The sequence below is a fragment of the Planococcus citri genome, chromosome 2 (assembly GCF_950023065.1).
Source record: "Planococcus citri chromosome 2, ihPlaCitr1.1, whole genome shotgun sequence".
In the NCBI taxonomy this organism is placed as follows: Eukaryota; Metazoa; Arthropoda; class Insecta; order Hemiptera; family Pseudococcidae; genus Planococcus; species Planococcus citri.
The window spans coordinates 70,117,972-70,138,190 of record NC_088678.1 but is presented as its reverse complement, the minus strand read 5'-3'; the positions used below and the strand labels follow the sequence as shown (position 1 = coordinate 70,138,190).

The 20,219-nt window shown below is 37.3% G+C and overlaps 1 long non-coding RNA gene across 1 annotated transcript in view; it reads right to left on the bottom strand.

Annotated features, from left to right (window-relative positions):
• Positions 1-20,219, bottom strand: part of LOC135837453 (uncharacterized) — a 37,105-nt gene that overhangs the window by 2,513 nt on the left and 14,373 nt on the right. The window contains exon 2 of the long non-coding RNA XR_010557195.1: positions 3,510-3,619. This is a non-coding gene — a long non-coding RNA (uncharacterized LOC135837453). The remainder of the gene's footprint in view (positions 1-3,509; positions 3,620-20,219) is intronic.

Genomic DNA, 20,219 nt, shown 5'->3' with positions numbered 1-20,219 from the left:
AAACTACCTACCTACTTAATTAAACTAAAGAAACGTTACTTCACGCCCCCCTCCCCTGTTGCATTAGCACGCTGGATTCAAGAGAAAATACTGCTGGTGTACTGAAAAGTATTCCCTCATAAAACTGAGCTGCCATTTAGAAGATTGTGTGGATTTGGGGGGGAGGGAGGGGTTCATCAAAATTAATTCGTATTTAACTTATACTATACTATATTATGTATATTAGTTATTACAGTAGTTTAAAATATAAGACACTTCTTTATCAATGCCATATGCTCTGTAAAATGTAGGTATATCTACTTCAAAAAATTGCAGATAATGACTATGAGGCTGGGGGATCATTGTTATACAACAGTATTTCAACTCAATATGTACCTACCTAAGGTACTTAACTGAGATCTAAGAATAGATAGGGCCGCTTTCTCAAACGCCAAGAAACAGGATAGGCATTACACAAAGCACATAATTACGAAAAAATTATCATTCATAATATCATTTTTTAAAAAATAAATAAAAATATGATTCAAATTCTTAAAAAGTTGCAAAAATTCAAACACCATATAAAATTCATTTTGAATGCAAACTATTCTTCAACAGTCAACTCCATTCTTTCCCAGAATATACAGATTTTAAACCTTGGAGACTTTACTTCCATTTTTATCACACCAACCTGCATTGACTTGCCCGAGCAGACCAAGCCTGGGCTGACCTTAAAATCAGACTTGCGGACTGATAAGCCAGCAATCTGAGCACATACAGAGACTGACCAGTCGGACTGTTTAGAACAGAATGATGTAGACTGAGCAACCGGAATGGCCAACACCAGCAATAATTTCGGACTTGTGAGACTCGGACTCGTGAGGCCGCACTCGGCGTCGTGAGACTCGGACTCGCATAAAACGCCGATTTTCTCCAAAGTTAGACTCTGGACACTCATGAAGGGACTTCTCAAGAAGAACTGTCGTCACTATTTTTGCAATGAGCTCCTCCTTGGGAGACTCGGACTCAATCTTAAAGAATCTCTTCATCACTGGTGCAGCGATTCAAGGACGACAGACCCTCTGCAAACATGTCCGTGTGACCAGAAAATCCCTGCAGACTGCAGCCCCGACAGATAGTCAACGCAGAGGCCCTGGGAACAGCTTACAGACCTGGAAAAACCCCGACAGAGTATACAGGTTGCCTTTCTGACATAATGCCAGATTTTCAAACAACTTGGAAGAAAATCGATCAAAAACAGTATGAAAACTTGGGAAAGAACCTGTTGACTTATTGCCATGATATGCTATCAAAAAAATTGTAATCATTTAAAACAATTCATAAAATTCACTCCAAACAAAAAATTCAGAAATCATAATACCAAATGCAATGCTAGTGCAAACCAATTCTCAACTCCATACTTTCCCATTCGCTTTTTTTGCCCCCCCCCCCCACGTTCAAGTGTGTAAGCAATATGTATATAAACTGAGAAAATGAAACAATTTCGACAAATTTTGAGGTTTATTTTCCAAGCGAAGCAAGAGAAATAATTCAAAATTGCCGAGAACTGTTCATTTTATCACTGACTCATTACAGACTGCCGAATCCTATGAAGAGGCAATTCGAGCCAACTTCCAAAAATGGCACCAATTTTTCCCAGGCTCACTTCATCGAAAAACTTTGAACTTCAACAAATTTTGTATTAAAATTGAATAATTCAATTCCCCTTGTGAAATTTTAAAATACTGCCAGGCCAAGGTACTGAAATTTTCTTGAAAAGTACATATTGTCATTGCCTCATAAAACTGATCTGCCATTTAGAACGAATATACACGAAGCTCAAACAAACTTTTTCATCAAGGTAATTGAATATATACCTCAAAACGTTACGTTTGGCGCAAATCGCAGGTTTCTAGCTCAGGGGTTCCCAAAACAGATCGAAATTACAAAAAATTGTAAAATTGGATTTTTGAGTACCAGCGCAAAATTTTATTGAGCCCAAAATTTGGTAGGCTGGAGGTCTTTCAACATCCTAATCTACTTAATTAAATTATCCTAATGGAGCCATCGAGGCTGCGATGCACAGGAACTTACAACCCCCGAGCAGCAATGACAACAAATCATACCTAGAGTTCAACATGTCACCGCAAGCAAGCGCAACAAAGCATTGCAGCAACGAGAGCCCACTCTGCCGTCCAACCATCAGGAAAATATTAACCATCATCAGGAAAATTTTAACCCATCACAGGAAAATTTTAACCCTCAGGAAAATCTTTTCCCAACTGCGACAGGGAGCCTGGAGACCCGAAAGACCCACGCCACCAAAAATTTCCACCACGCCCACCCACAATGACACATCTCCCCCTAAGTAATCTCAGCTGAAATCACCACCAGGAAGCGTGTAACCGGCACCACCGATTACGACACGAAAGACAGACGATAACTCGAGAAAAAGGCATATAGAAAAAAGTTTGATAATTTTCTGACATTTTGTCATGACTTCGAAAACAAAAACAATGAATTAGATAGGTACCTACTAAAATTGTAACTATCAAACTTTCAAAACACGACTTTCTGATACGTTCATTAGACTTTTTTAGAATTTAGGGAGGATTCTTCAAAATCAAATCGTATTCAACTTAAGCTACGTGTTAGTGCTTTGGTAAAAAAATACTGCCATTAGTTGATAATATCCAATTTTATAATACATATTTAAAAAAAGGGAGTATATAGACTCATGAAAATAAAATTTACTAAAATTAAATAATACGTATCTATGTACGAAAGGAAACACTTTTCATCAGTGTCAATCTGCCAAAATTTCCTGAAAAGTATTGCGTCATATAAAATAGATTGACTAGGGATGGAGGGTTCACATCAAAATCAAATCGTGACTGGTCTTTTATTCTTCATTGAAGTTTACCTTTGGGAGTGCGATTGCACATAGAAGTACATATGCTCAAACGTGGGACGGTGGGGCTAATGCGTGAACCCACAAAGAATCCTTTGACAACCGATGAGCAAAACTTTATCCATTTTCTGTCGAAAACCCTTGATCTTTTACCCTTAAATTTCGTTCTTCTACGGCCTATCTTTCTCAGCTTTCGCTTGTGCTAAGTCTTCAAAATAGCCCTCGCAGCCGTAGCCTAGCTCTTAGGTGCCTCTGTTTCCTGTTTCTTATGCTTCAAGAGTATATATTCTGCAGCGCGAAATTGCATTAAATTTTTCTTGCAATATGCTGACCAATGAGACGTACCGAAATTCCCACCCAATCTTGCATTTTTTTTTTCAGCATCCGTAATAATTATAAATGAAGAACCCTAAACTTTTAGAATCACATACCTACAACTAAACACATAAATTCTGATTCCGTTTGAACATCCGAGCCTTAAAAATGTGTACGCACCAAACTTACGTACTAAAGACAAACTTACCAATAATTTCAAAATACTTATCATTTCCCAAGCTCGTTTTCAGCAGACAAATATATCGGTAAAATGAACTACATAATACAGAAAAAGAATTTTTACCTGAATGATTCTCGTATAAAAATCATGATAACAGTCATGATGTCGCAAGAATCCACCAAAAAATGTAACAATTCGACACTCGTGCCCATCGAAACACTTTATGATTGAATCTGAAAACAAAAAAATAATAACAACATTAAGAACCGAATTGACACCTATGTACATTCGAGCAAATGGCGATTTATGAATAAAATTTTCAATTTTTGAACACAGTAGAAAAGCAAAATTGAAAATAAGTTTACTAAATTAATTTTTCGATCATCTAAATTGATTGATGGCGGTTCTGAACTCAGTACAAAATCTCCTTTTGTTCTGAGGTTTAGAGGAAACATCATTCCCCAACCACCAACTCTCCCTGCGCATCTGAAATCGAAGGTCAAGTTTATCTAAGCCGATATTTGCCTTTCTCAAATTTCGGACTCGTTCCAAAAACTTCTATTTTAAAATTTTCAAAAACGATGCTCTTATATGTAGGTACATATTTATTTTGTACTCGTACAATCACAAAAAATTCGAATTGTTCTATCGCGAATTTGATAAACTAAAATAGTAAAATCAAAAATCAAAAACATCGTACCTTTTTTCTTGTTATCTATTTTTCGTGTTTTTTTTTTTTTTTTTTTTTTTTAGAAGTTTGGTCTGTGAAAATAAAATTTAATAAGAGGACAGAAAATAATTGGGCGAAAGCTGTAGAAAACTTGCAATGTGAGGTACCTACAAAAAATATTTTTCAATGTAAGAAGTTTCAACCTCAAAAAAAGAGTACTAGGGGTAAAATAGATGAGATTCCCCGGTCCGCAGATTTTTGAAATTTTGATGAAACATTGTTGGGTACCTTTCAAAAAAATGTAGCACCCAAAACATTTTCCCCTTCCTATCACCATTGCCCTTAAAGGCGAAAAAAACACATTTTTTAAAGTGAAATCATACTCCAACGATTTTTGCAATTCATTAGAAAATTGAAGCCGCAATATCTCCGAACCTAATTCAAGCACATGAAATTTTTTTCAAATGTTTCGATTTTTTAGCCAGAAACTGTCAGAAAACCATTCCTTTTGTTAAAATTGTCAGTCTCGTTTTATTTTTCCAAAAATTGCCTTAATTCTTACTGCTCTGCCAAAAAATTGTCACAAAATCTCGATTTTTCATCAAAAAGATTCAAAATAGTTCAATTTTTCAAAATTAAGAAAATTAATTAGATTTCAATTCGTAATAATCTGTTTTTTTTTTAGTAATTTTTTTCCCGTATTAGAATGTTCTGCCCGCATTTTATCGCTTTTTTGATAATCTTTTGAATTACTTTTTGGTTCATTTTCGATTACAAAAATACTTCTTTTTGGGGAGGGAGGGAAATTGAGTACGAGCTCTTTCCTCCCTTCACTAGGATCTGATTATTCGTTGAAATTTGAGATTCTACATAACCAAAGGGGGAAGGTTGGGTTTGAGAATATTTTGTTGAGCAGTTATAATGAGGTTTGAAAAATTTCCCATAACCATGGGGAGCCAAGGGTTTGAGATTTCACATAACCACTGGGATGGCAAGGTATTGAGATTTCTTTGTTGAGTCGTTCTAACGTGGTTAGAAAAATTTTACATACCCAAGGAGGAGGCAAAAGTTTGAGATTCTGCGTAACCAAAGAGAAGGCAACGGTTTGAAATTTTTTTGTTCCGCTGTTCTAATGTGCGTTGAAAAATTTTACATAACCAAGGGGGAGCCAAGGGTTTGAGATTATCTTGTTGGGTCGTTCTTATGAGGGTTGAAAAATTTTACATGACCAAGGGGGATGCCAGGGTTTGAGATTTCACATAACCACTGGGATGGCAAGGTATTGAGATTCCAAGTTGAGTCGTTCTAATGTGGTTAGAAAAATTTTACATACCCAAGGAGGAGGCAAGGTTTTGAGATTCTACATAATCAAGGGGGAAGGTGGGGTTTGAGGAAATATTTTGTTGAGTCGTTCTAAGGTGTTTCAAAAAATTTTACATAACCAAGGGGGACTCAAGGGTTTGAGATTCTACATAACCAAGGGGGAGGCAAGGGTTTTAGATTTCAAATAACCAAGGGGGAAGATTGGGTTTGAAATTTTACATAACCAAGGGGGAAGCAAGAGTTTGAGATTCTACATAACCAAGGAGGAGTCAAGGGTTTGAGATATTACATAACCAAGGGGGAGGCAAGGGTTTGAGATTTTACATAACCAAGGGGGAGGCAAGGGTTTGAGATTCTACATAACCAAAGGGGAGGAAAGGGTTTGAAATTGTTTTGTTTAGCTGTTCTAATGTGTGTTGAAAATATTTACATAACCAAGGGGGTGGTAAGGGTTTGAGATTCTACATAACCAAAGGGGGAAGGTTGGGTTTGAGAATATTTTGTTGAGTCGTTATAATGTGGTTTGAAAAATTTCCCATAACCAAGGGGGAGCCAAGGGTTTGAGATTATCTTGTTGGGTCGTTCTTATGAGGGTTGAAAAATTTTACATGACCAAGGGGGATGCCAGGGTTTGAGATTTTACATAACCACTGGGATGGCAAGGTATTGAGATTCCTTTGTTGAGTCGTTCTAATGTGGTTAGAAAAATTTTACATACCCAAGGAGGAGGCAAGGTTTTGAGATTCTACATAACGTTACCTTAATGCCAAATCCGAGTATGTCCAAGAACGTGAATTTTTCAGGAGAGGAAATTGAAAGTTTGAAAGATGATGAAAACAAATGGAGGGGATATGGAGTAGTAAAATTTTGAAGTATGATAGTTCAATCTCTTATGAAGAGATTGTCTGAGATACATTTGTAAAATTTCTCAATTTAGTACGTGTGATTAAATGCTTTTAAAGCGGTGATGGACATACTCAGGTTTTGATTCTATATGTCCATGTTGTTACGAATTGAAATCCGAGTATGTCCCAAATTTCTTATGAATTTCCGGTATGGGCGAACTGTTATGCAGTCTTAAATTAAAGACAATGAAATTCTTATTCGATTGGTGTTGAATTTTTATCATTTCACGTAAAATTAACGATTTTATGAGTACTTCTATTTTACTGATTTTTGCATACTACGTACGTCATCTTTAAACTAAAAATACTCGAAATTTTCAGTGGACACATAGGTATTTTAATACAGCAAAATGTTCGGATTTTCATCCTCTTGAAAATGAGCTGTTACCGAAAGCTCTACATGCAACCGTTCAAAAGTTTTCGAAGTTTGAAGTTGTGAAAAAGAGCTGCAAGCTGCAAGTATTGAACTTCAAACTGAAATTACTGAAAGTTTTGAGTGGACACATAGGTATTTTAATGTATCAAAATGTTCGTAATTTTATCCTCTTTAAAATGGTTGTTTATCGAAAGCTGTTCCTTCAACCGTTTGAAAGCTCTCGAAGATCAAAGTTAAGGAAGGTGGTCAACTGTGTTATCACTGTTATCATGCAGTCACAATGAGTTCATTGAGTTCTGTTTAAAATATTTTGTAATGCGGATTAGGTACTAATTTATTTACCCTGATCTATGAAACCAGTTGTCTGGCGTACGAGATGATAAACAAGCTGGAACACAATCATTGATGGTTTTATTTTTAATGGACATACTCAATGGACATACTCGCTTTTAGCTTCTAAATGGACATACTCAATGTTTAAAATTTATTTAAATTCAATTTTTTTACATTTTCATAATAATTATAAGGTTTATTATTTATTTCACTAGATTCGGCTGAGCGTCAGCTTTCCAGTGATACCAAAATCAAAAAATTGAAAATTTTGGACATACTCGGATTTGGCATTAAGGTAACGATAATCAAGAGGGAAGGTGGGGTTTGAGGAAATATTTTGTTGAGTCGTTCTAATGTGTTTCAAAAAATTTTACATAACCAAGGGGGACTCAAGGGTTTGAGATTCTACATAACCAAGGGGGAGGCAAGGGTTTTAGATTTCAAATAACCAAGGGGGAAGCAAGGGATTGAGATTCTACATAACCAAGGGGGAGGCAAGGGTTTGAGATTTTTTATAACCAAGGGGGACTGGGGGAGGCAAGGGTTTGAGATTCTACATAACCAGAGGGGAGGCGAGGGTTTGAAATTTCTTTGTTTAGCTGTTCTAATGTGTGTTGAAAATAGTTACATAACCAAGGGGGAGTCAAGGGTTTGCGATTCTACATAACCAAGGGGAAGGCAAGGGTTTGAGATTCTGTGTAACCAAAGAGGAGGCAACGGTTTGAAATTTTTTTGTTCCGCTGTTCTAATGTGTGTTGAAAAATATTACATAACCAAGGGGGAGGCCAGGGTTTGAGATTTCACATAACCACGGAGGTGGCAACGTTTTGAGATTTTTTTGTTGAGTCGTTCTAATGTGGTTCAAAAAATTTAACATACCTAAGGGGGAGGCCAGGGTTTGAGATTTTACATAACCAAAGGGGTAAGGTTGGGTTTGAGACTATTTTGTTGAGTCGTTATAATGTGGTTTGAATAATTTCCCATAACCATGGGGGAGCCAAGGGTTTGAGATTCTACATAACCAAAGGAGGAAGGAAGGGGTTTGAGAATATTTTTTTAGTCGTTATATTGTGGTTTGAAAAATTTCACGCAACCAAGAGGAAGGCAAGGGTTTGAGATTCTACATAACCAAAGGGGGAAGGTAGGGTTTGAGAATATTTTTTTAGTCGTTATATTGTGGTTTGAAAAATTTCACATAAAAAATGAGGGCAGGGGTTTGAGATTCTACATAACCAAGGGGGAGGCAAGGGTTTTAGAGTTCACATAACCACGGGGGAAGATTGGGTTTGATATTTTACATAACCAAGGGGGAAGATCAATACCACCTATAGTAAAAGGCCTGAGCGCTGAATCGTTATCACCTTCTGACGTCACCACTAGTAGATGGCTCGATTGTGTTTACCATTTGAATTTTAACGTACATTTAAATGGCGAGTTCGTGAAATAGAGTAAAACTTTCGTTAAAAACGTTATTAAAATGATGACATTTTAATTAATATTCGTTCTAAAATGTGGTGTAGTGATGAGATATTGTTGTTTTCAACTACTGGTGGTGTTGGATTACTTTATTTTTGTACAAAAGTGAATTTTTCGCGATCTGTTTGTGTTGTGACATTGTGTGATTCGGATGTGTAGATATCTTGTGAAGTGAATAAAAATGAAAACTGATGTGTACTAGTGCCTGTGTTTTACTGGAATAACATCGCAGTGAAATGAATAGTGAACCATATAATCTAAAATGCGTTTTAAATCTGCATTGTGAATACAACCATCCAACTACAATGGATGGATAAGGTTATCTAATCAAGAATCAAGAAACCATCAACATCTCAAACCAATTAGATGATTTTAGTGGGATTTTGACAAGATTCGACGATTATTTAATTATATTTCACCAGTGAGTGTTGTATTATCCGCCAAAAGGTATAATTTTGTCAAGTTTATGTATAACTTTCATCTTTAATGTTGAAAAACAGTGTTGTTTATAACCTAATTTCTTCATTATTTTTCATTAAAATCATTCCTACATGATCATAAATTCATTATTCATGTAGATAAAATATGAAAAATAAAATTTTCGCAGGATTTAATTCGTTTGAGTGCATTTTTCATTCAATTCTATAGTGTATTATGATATGTTAGATACGTAAGTACTACCAAGTAGCGATGACGTCACAAAACAGCGCTCAGGCCTTTTACTATAGGTGGTATTGGGAAGATAGACCGGTTCATGGTGAGATATTCGGTTTTAATAAGCGTACGGGTACAGCGTGAATTTAACTAATATTTCGTAGTCGAAGCGTTTTTTCTTTCATTGTGTGAGGGTTCACCGGGTTCACCAGGACAACTTTTGCATAGAAAAACAATGCTTAGACACCCACTATATTCACACAACACTCGTACGCGAACGGGTCTATTGGGTTTGAGATTCTTTTGTTGAATCGTTCTGATGGGGGTTGAGAAATTTTACATAACCAAGGGGGAGGCAAGGGATTGAGATTCTACATAACCAAGAGGGATTCAAAGGTTTGAGATTCTACATAACCAAGGGGGAGGTAAGTGTTTTAGATTTTACATAACCAAGGGGGAGGCAAGGGTTTGAGATTTTACATAACCAAGGAGGAGGCAAGGGTTTGAGATCCTGCGTAACCAAAGAGCAGGCAAGGTTTTGAGATTTTTTTGTTGAGTCGTTCTAATGTTGTTCAAAAAATTTTACATACCCAAGAGGGGAGGCCAGGGTTTGAGATTTTACATAACCAAAGGGGGAAGGTTGGGTTTGAGAATATTTTGTTGAGTAGTTATAATGTGGTTTGAAAAATTTCCCATAACCAAGGGGGAGCCAAGGGTTTGAGATTATCTTGTTGGGTCGTTCTTATGAGGGTTGAAAAATTTTACATTACCAAGGGGGATGCCAGGGTTTGAGATTTCACATAACCACTGGGACGGCAAGGTCATGAGATTTCTTTGTTGAGTCGTTCTAATGTGGTTAGAAAAGTTTCACATACCCAAGGAGGAGGCAAGGGTTTGAGATTTTACATACCCAAAGGGGGAAGGTGGGGTTTGAGAATATTTTTTTAGTCGTTATATTGTGGTTTGAAAAATTTCACTTAACCAAGGGGGAGGCAAGGATTTGAGATTCTACATAACCAAGAGGGAGGCAAGGGTTTGAGATTTTACATAACCAAGGAGGGAGGCAAGGGTTTGAGATTCTACATAACCAAGGGGGAGGCAAGGGTTTGAGATTTTACATAACCAAGGGGGAGGCAAGGGTTTGAGATTCTACATAACCAAAGGAGAGGCAAGGGTTTGAAATTTTTTTGTTTAGCTGTTCTAATGTGTGTTGAAAATATTTACGTAACCAAGGGGGAGTCAAGGGTTTGAGATTCTACATAAGCAAGGGGGAGGTAAGGGTTTTAGATTTCAAATAACCAAGGGGGATGATTGGGTTTGAGATTTTACATAACCAAGGGGGAAGCAAGGGTTTGAGATTCCACATAACCAAGGGGGAGTCAAGGGTTTGAGAATCTACATAACCAAGGGGGAGGCAAGGGTTTGAGATTTTACATAACCAAGGGGGAGGCAAGGGTTTGAGATTCTACATAACCAAGGGGGAGGCAAGGGTTTGAGATTTTACATAACCAAGGGGGAGGCAAGGGTTTGAGATTCTACATAACCAAAGGAGAGGCAAGGGTTTGAAATTTTTTTGTTTAGCTGTTCTAATGTGTGTTGAAAATATTTACGTAACCAAGGGGGAGTCAAGGGTTTGAGATTCTACATAGGCAAGAGGGAGGCCTTGTTGGGTCGTTCTTATGAGGGTTGAAAAGTTTTACATTACCAAGGGGGATGCCAGGGTTTGAGATTTCACATAACCACTGGGACGGCAAGGTCATGAGATTTCTTTGTTGAGTCGTTCTAATGTGGTTAGAAATGTTTCACATACCCAAGGAGGAGGCAGGGGTTTGAGATTTTACATACCCAAAGGGGGAAGGTGGGTTTTGAGAATATTTTTTTAGTCGTTATATTGTGGTTTGAAAAATTTCACGTAACCAAGGGGGAGGCAAGGGTTTGAGATTCTACATAACCAAGAGGGAGGCAAGGGTTTGAGATTTTACATAACCAAGGGGGAGGCAAGGGTTTGAGATTCTACATAACCAAGGGGGAGGCAAGGGTTTGAGATTCTACATAACCAAAGGAGAGGCAAGGGTTTGAAATTTTTTTGTTTAGCTGTTCTAATGTGTGTTGAAAATATTTACATAACCAAGGGGGAGTCAAGGGTTTGAGATTCTACATAACCAAGGGGGAGGCAAAGGTTTTAGATTTCAAATAACCAAGGGGGAAGATTGGGTTTGAGATTTTACATAACCAAGGGGGAAGCAAGGGTTTGAGATTCTACATAACCAAGGGGGAAGATTGGGTTTGAGATTTTACATAACCAAGGGGGAAGCAAGGATTTGAGATTCTACATAACCAAGGGGGAGTCAGGGGTTTGAGATTCTACATAACCAAGGGGGAGTCAAGGGTTTGAGAATCTACATAACCAAGGGGGAACCAAGGGTTTGAGATTCCAAGGGGGAGGCAAGGGTTTGAGATTTTACATAACCAGAGGGGAGGCGAGGGTTTGAAATTTCTTTGTTTAGCTGTTCTAATGTGTGTTGAAAATAGTTACATAACCAAGGGGGAGTCAAGGGTTTGCGATTCTACATAACCAAGGGGAAGGCAAGGGTTTGAGATTCTGTGTAACCAAAGAGGAGGCAACGGTTTGAAATTTTTTTGTTCCGCTGTTCTAATGTGCGTTGAAAAATATTACATAACCAAGGGGGAGGCCAGGGTTTGAGATTTCACATAACCACGGAGGTGGCAACGTTTTGAGATTTTTTTGTTGAGTCGTTCTAATGTGGTTCAAAAAATTTAACATACCTAAGGGGGAGGCCAGGGTTTGAGATTTTACATAACCAAAGGGGTAAGGTTGGGTTTGAGACTATTTTGTTGAGTCGTTATAATGTGGTTTGAATAATTTCCCATAACCATGGGGGAGCCAAGGGTTTGAGATTCTACATAACCAAAGGAGGAAGGAAGGGGTTTGAGAATATTTTTTTAGTCGTTATATTGTGGTTTGAAAAATTTCACGCAACCAAGAGGAAGGCAAGGGTTTGAGATTCTACATAACCAAAGGGGGAAGGTAGGGTTTGAGAATATTTTTTTAGTCGTTATATTGTGGTTTGAAAAATTTCACATAAAAAATGAGGGCAGGGGTTTGAGATTCTACATAACCAAGGGGGAGGCAAGGGTTTTAGAGTTCACATAACCACGGGGGAAGATTGGGTTTGATATTTTACATAACCAAGGGGGAAGATCAATACCACCTATAGTAAAAGGCCTGAGCGCTGAATCGTTATCACCTTCTGACGTCACCACTAGTAGATGGCTCGATTGTGTTTACCATTTGAATTTTAACGTACATTTAAATGGCGAGTTCGTGAAATAGAGTAAAACTTTCGTTAAAAACGTTATTAAAATGATGACATTTTAATTAATATTCGTTCTAAAATGTGGTGTAGTGATGAGATATTGTTGTTTTCAACTACTGGTGGTGTTGGATTACTTTATTTTTGTACAAAAGTGAATTTTTCGCGATCTGTTTGTGTTGTGACATTGTGTGATTCGGATGTGTAGATATCTTGTGAAGTGAATAAAAATGAAAACTGATGTGTACTAGTGCCTGTGTTTTACTGGAATAACATCGCAGTGAAATGAATAGTGAACCATATAATCTAAAATGCGTTTTAAATCTGCATTGTGAATACAACCATCCAACTACAATGGATGGATAAGGTTATCTAATCAAGAATCAAGAAACCATCAACATCTCAAACCAATTAGATGATTTTAGTGGGATTTTGACAAGATTCGACGATTATTTAATTATATTTCACCAGTGAGTGTTGTATTATCCGCCAAAAGGTATAATTTTGTCAAGTTTATGTATAACTTTCATCTTTAATGTTGAAAAACAGTGTTGTTTATAACCTAATTTCTTCATTATTTTTCATTAAAATCATTCCTACATGATCATAAATTCATTATTCATGTAGATAAAATATGAAAAATAAAATTTTCGCAGGATTTAATTCGTTTGAGTGCATTTTTCATTCAATTCTATAGTGTATTATGATATGTTAGATACGTAAGTACTACCAAGTAGCGATGACGTCACAAAACAGCGCTCAGGCCTTTTACTATAGGTGGTATTGGGAAGATAGACCGGTTCATGGTGAGATATTCGGTTTTAATAAGCGTACGGGTACAGCGTGAATTTAACTAATATTTCGTAGTCGAAGCGTTTTTTCTTTCATTGTGTGAGGGTTCACCGGGTTCACCAGGACAACTTTTGCATAGAAAAACAATGCTTAGACACCCACTATATTCACACAACACTCGTACGCGAACGGGTCTATTGGGTTTGAGATTCTTTTGTTGAATCGTTCTGATGGGGGTTGAGAAATTTTACATAACCAAGGGGGAGGCAAGGGATTGAGATTCTACATAACCAAGAGGGATTCAAAGGTTTGAGATTCTACATAACCAAGGGGGAGGTAAGTGTTTTAGATTTTACATAACCAAGGGGGAGGCAAGGGTTTGAGATTTTACATAACCAAGGAGGAGGCAAGGGTTTGAGATCCTGCGTAACCAAAGAGCAGGCAAGGTTTTGAGATTTTTTTGTTGAGTCGTTCTAATGTTGTTCAAAAAATTTTACATACCCAAGAGGGGAGGCCAGGGTTTGAGATTTTACATAACCAAAGGGGGAAGGTTGGGTTTGAGAATATTTTGTTGAGTAGTTATAATGTGGTTTGAAAAATTTCCCATAACCAAGGGGGAGCCAAGGGTTTGAGATTATCTTGTTGGGTCGTTCTTATGAGGGTTGAAAAATTTTACATTACCAAGGGGGATGCCAGGGTTTGAGATTTCACATAACCACTGGGACGGCAAGGTCATGAGATTTCTTTGTTGAGTCGTTCTAATGTGGTTAGAAAAGTTTCACATACCCAAGGAGGAGGCAAGGGTTTGAGATTTTACATACCCAAAGGGGGAAGGTGGGGTTTGAGAATATTTTTTTAGTCGTTATATTGTGGTTTGAAAAATTTCACTTAACCAAGGGGGAGGCAAGGATTTGAGATTCTACATAACCAAGAGGGAGGCAAGGGTTTGAGATTTTACATAACCAAGGAGGGAGGCAAGGGTTTGAGATTCTACATAACCAAGGGGGAGGCAAGGGTTTGAGATTTTACATAACCAAGGGGGAGGCAAGGGTTTGAGATTCTACATAACCAAAGGAGAGGCAAGGGTTTGAAATTTTTTTGTTTAGCTGTTCTAATGTGTGTTGAAAATATTTACGTAACCAAGGGGGAGTCAAGGGTTTGAGATTCTACATAAGCAAGGGGGAGGTAAGGGTTTTAGATTTCAAATAACCAAGGGGGATGATTGGGTTTGAGATTTTACATAACCAAGGGGGAAGCAAGGGTTTGAGATTCCACATAACCAAGGGGGAGTCAAGGGTTTGAGAATCTACATAACCAAGGGGGAGGCAAGGGTTTGAGATTTTACATAACCAAGGGGGAGGCAAGGGTTTGAGATTCTACATAACCAAGGGGGAGGCAAGGGTTTGAGATTTTACATAACCAAGGGGGAGGCAAGGGTTTGAGATTCTACATAACCAAAGGAGAGGCAAGGGTTTGAAATTTTTTTGTTTAGCTGTTCTAATGTGTGTTGAAAATATTTACGTAACCAAGGGGGAGTCAAGGGTTTGAGATTCTACATAGGCAAGAGGGAGGCCTTGTTGGGTCGTTCTTATGAGGGTTGAAAAGTTTTACATTACCAAGGGGGATGCCAGGGTTTGAGATTTCACATAACCACTGGGACGGCAAGGTCATGAGATTTCTTTGTTGAGTCGTTCTAATGTGGTTAGAAATGTTTCACATACCCAAGGAGGAGGCAGGGGTTTGAGATTTTACATACCCAAAGGGGGAAGGTGGGTTTTGAGAATATTTTTTTAGTCGTTATATTGTGGTTTGAAAAATTTCACGTAACCAAGGGGGAGGCAAGGGTTTGAGATTCTACATAACCAAGAGGGAGGCAAGGGTTTGAGATTTTACATAACCAAGGGGGAGGCAAGGGTTTGAGATTCTACATAACCAAGGGGGAGGCAAGGGTTTGAGATTCTACATAACCAAAGGAGAGGCAAGGGTTTGAAATTTTTTTGTTTAGCTGTTCTAATGTGTGTTGAAAATATTTACATAACCAAGGGGGAGTCAAGGGTTTGAGATTCTACATAACCAAGGGGGAGGCAAAGGTTTTAGATTTCAAATAACCAAGGGGGAAGATTGGGTTTGAGATTTTACATAACCAAGGGGGAAGCAAGGGTTTGAGATTCTACATAACCAAGGGGGAAGATTGGGTTTGAGATTTTACATAACCAAGGGGGAAGCAAGGATTTGAGATTCTACATAACCAAGGGGGAGTCAGGGGTTTGAGATTCTACATAACCAAGGGGGAGTCAAGGGTTTGAGAATCTACATAACCAAGGGGGAACCAAGGGTTTGAGATTCCAAGGGGGAGGCAAGGGTTTGAGATTTTACATAACCAAGGGGGAGGCAAGGATTTGAGATTCTACATAACCAAGGGGGAGGCAAGGGTTTGAGATTTTACATAACCAAGGGGGAGGCAAGGGTTTGAGATTCTACATAACCAAAGGAGAGGCAAGGGTTTGAAATTTTTTTGTTTAGCTGTTCTAATGTGTGTTGAAAATATTTACGTAACCAAGGGGGAGTCAAGGGTTTGAGATTCTACATAGGCAAGAGGGAGGCCAGGGTTTTAGATTATCTTGTTGGGTCGTTCTTATGAGGGTTGAAAAATTTTACATTACCAAGGGGGATGCCAGGGTTTGAGATTTCACATAACCACTGGGATGGCAAGGTATCGAGATTTCTTTGTTGAGTCGTTCTAATGTGGTTAGAAAAATTTCACATACCCAAGGAGGAGGCAGGGGTTTGAGATTTTACATACCCAAAGGGGGAAGGTGGGGTTTGAGAATATTTTTTTAGTCGTTATATTGTGGTTTGAAAAATTTCACGTAACCAAGGGGGAGGCAAGGGTTTGAGATTCTACATAACCAAGAGGGAGGCAAGGGTTTGAGATTTTACATAACCAAGGGGGAGGCAAGGGTTTGAGATTCTACATAACCAAGGGGGAGGCAAGGGTTTGAGATTCTACATAACCAAAGGAGAGGCAAGGGTTTGAAATTTTTTTGTTTAGCTGTTCTAATGTGTGTTGAAAATATTTACATAACCAAGGGGGAGTCAATGGTTTGAGATTCTACATAACCAAGGGGGAGGCAAAGGTTTTAGATTTCAAATAACCAAGGGGGAAGATTGGGTTTGAGATTTTACATAACCAAGGGGGAAGCAAGGGTTTGAGATTCTACATAACCAAGGGGGAAGATTGGGTTTGAGATTTTACATAACCAAGGGGGAAGCAAGGATTTGAGATTCTACATAACCAAGGGGGAGTCAGGGGTTCGAGATTCTACATAACCAAGGGGGAGTCAGGGGTTTGGGATTCTACATAACCAAGAGGGAGCAAGGTGTTTTTCTTGTAAACCTAATATTTTCGGAGTAAATCGCAAAAAACGTGAATCGGAACCGGTTTTAGCCCCCTAAAAAAATCAGCTTCTGGGTTAGGAGGTTCGCGTTTTTTTTTTTTTTTTTTTGGTAGTTCCGGGGTCCATTCCATCTAAACACTTTCCCGAAGAAAAAATGTATGTCATTTTCCCGCTCTATGAAGTTAGATTTCTTTTAAATTTTGAGAATGGAAGGGCCCACCGCAGCCCGATTTATCCAAAAAAAACAAAAACAAAATGAAAGCGGAAAAAATTAAAAACAAGGGATTATTTTTTTCACCAGAGCCTCAGCGGTCACCACTTTGCGTGTTGGGAACAGAAGAAATGAATTTTTTTTATCATGTATTGGACCATCCTTATAAATGCCTAAACAAATCGCGATAAAATTTTGAAAGTTCTCAACTTTTCACACGTTTTATAGAAAATAAAAATTGTTCTAATTTTCGTAACACCTCCCCACAAAATTTATTTGCGTAATGAGAAAAAATAGCCAATAACAAAGTAAACACGAAAAAAGAATACTGATAACTAATTGAAGCATACGTTTCCAAAACGCACTAAGTCCATTTTTAAGATTTTTGAGATATCAACGCCATCTATCATAAAATTGCTTCCCGAATGCAACGGTGTATCACGTTTTAAGAAAAAATGAATATTTCCATGAGAAACGAGGGATTGAAAACCATGTGTGTCATTTCTACGTTTCCAAAATGCACTAAGTCCATAAAAAAATAAATTCATGATGAAAAATTTTGTTATTTCAATGCGTTCTTGTTTGTATTTTACATTTTGGTGTCAACAAAAGAAGAATAGTTTTCTTTTTTGATTTTTTTTTTTATAAATTTTTTAACTAAATGGTTTTCTTTATTGATTTTTTTTCTTTTTCGTTAATTTAAGAGTAAACGAATCAAAGAAGTAATCAGAATAAAGAGTATTATTATCAAAAAAATTAGTTTTAACTCAGCTCTTCTTGGACGAGAATAATACTTTTCCAAACGACACTAATTACTATCGTTTTCAGCGTTTTTCATTCACCTGGGGATATATTACGGTACCACCTCTTGTGTTAGAATGGCCAAGTATTAGAATGGTCAAGTTGTAGAAAAAGAGGGAAAAAAAGGGAAAAATATTTTTGTTGCCAACCCACTTTGTTTGGAGAAGAAAATTTTGTAAAATAATTAAAATGAAAAGTAAAGCCCAAGTATTAGAATGGTCAAGTTGTAGAATAGTCAAGTATTAGAATGGTCAAGTATTTGAAAAATAAGGGGAAAAGAGCAATCTGTTATAAGAGGATGAGGAAGTGGTACTTAGACTTACTACTTTTTTGGATAATAGGGTACAAGGGTAGCCGTTTTCAGGGTTGGGGGGCGTTGTGTCCGCTCACCTCGGCTTCGCCTCGGTTGCGCGGGTCGCTTTGTTGTTCATACTATGTCTGTTAACTTCCCTCGGCCTTCGGCCTCGGTGAGTACAGTTTTTTTAGAAACTACTGCAGGTACTGTCTACATACACGGTAATGTCCAGCCTCCGTCTGAACTCACCAAGGGGAGTAATGCTCATTGAATGAAATATAAATTTTAAACGGCTCGGCTTCGCCTCGCCTAATTCTCACATTCTCCGAGTCCATCCTGATATTTGTATTTTCTAACACTTGTCCATTCTAATACTTGACTATTCTACAACTTGACCATTCTAATACTTGGGCTTTACTTTTCATTTTAATTTACAAAATTTTCTTCTTCAAACAAAGTGGGTTGGCAACAAAAATATTTTTCCCTTTTTTTCCCTCTTTTTCTACCACTTGACCATTCTAATACTTGTCCATTCTAACACATGAGGTGGTCTCAAATAGAAATACAGAAATGGTGAAATGCTAACTCGTATTTAAATCAATTATTTTAAATTAGGAAACCGACTCGAGATTTTTGAAAAAATGAGAAAAAAAACCGTTGAGATTTTCTTTGAAAAACGATGAAACACGAAGACTTACGATTTCGTTGTCGAGCATACCGTAACTCCAAACGACTCGCGAGGAAATTACGTTAACAAACTAGAAAATTACACAGATAGATCATTATTAGGTAAATTTTGAATTCCGAAACAACAATACGATATCAGAAGAAACGACCGTTAGAAATTACTTAGAATTAAGCCAAGATTGAAACTTATTCAAAAAAGAGAAAACGCGAAGAAAATTCACTCGAGTTAGGAACGTGCGAATTTGTCGTTAAAACACTCCGGAAATTTAGAATAAAACACGAACCATATTTATAACGATAACGACATTCAAGCATCGAAACCGGTACCTAAACCATAAACGGATAGGTATTTAAAACACATCGATATTAGAAAAAACAACCGTTAAAATTAATCCAAGAATGAAACTAGAAAACGCGAAGGAAATTCACTCGAGTAGGTAGGAACGTGTGATTTTTCCGTTAAACATATCGAACATTTAGAATAAAACACGAATCACACGAACGATATTCAATTGCATCGAAATAGGTATATCATACACAAATATTGAAAACACATTCACGTAATATTAATTAATATATCCAAGTAAGTACTCACCGATTGACCGAAGGAAACAGAAAAATGATTGTAAACAGCAGCAAGATCAAGATGGAAAACCGTTGGACGTCAGGCAACACTGTGGTGTAGGAATTGGGAATAAGAGAGAATTTTTAGAACTAGGAACAAATAATGAGAAGATAGGTATTAGGAAATTTTATGATTAGGAAATATTGGGATGGGTTTGGATTAGGATAAGACAAACCTACCTAACCACATAATACAAAAATGCTCTATTTTAATTCAAATACACGAAGATCTGTTTCAACCAATACTCAATCGAAAGAAAGGGATTTTATTTACAAGGTAGGTAGAACCTACATCATACACAATCTTAGTTGGAACGTATCCCAGTGTAGAAATAAACTCGAAAAGTAAATTGAATTTACATACATTTCTAGACATTGCAAGCAAGTCGAAATAGTTGGAAATCTACTAAATCTATACCTAGATTATTCAGATTGAATCACTGTATTAAATCCTTACCTAGATTATTCAGATGAATTCTAACTACTTTACCATTAACCTAATCATTACCTTGACCATATCAATCGTAGTTGGACTGAATCTATTCATAGATTATATCGTAGCCCTATACTTTGAAATAAGAACCTAAATGCTGACCAACATATTGGCTAGAGGATTTACCTCAGCCCTGCCGGTAACTCGACCAGGAAACTTACTCCATTAGAATTGATGTCCAATTAATTAGTGAAATAAATTCATAGCAACACAAAATAACACTCGCGTTACCGGAGAAATTATATCATTTTAATAAGTTTAATTTTAAACAAAATACTCGAATTCAGTCATGTAATGACTGGTAAATTTAAAGATAAAAAATTACAGAAAAAATACGAACGCACGTTCTTAATCGAGTGGAAAAAACATACTGAGGAATAGGTAGGTATTACCTATTGTCATAATCACTCGAGTTTCCCACCATAGATTTTAACCTTGAAATGGGCTCATTGAATTTATG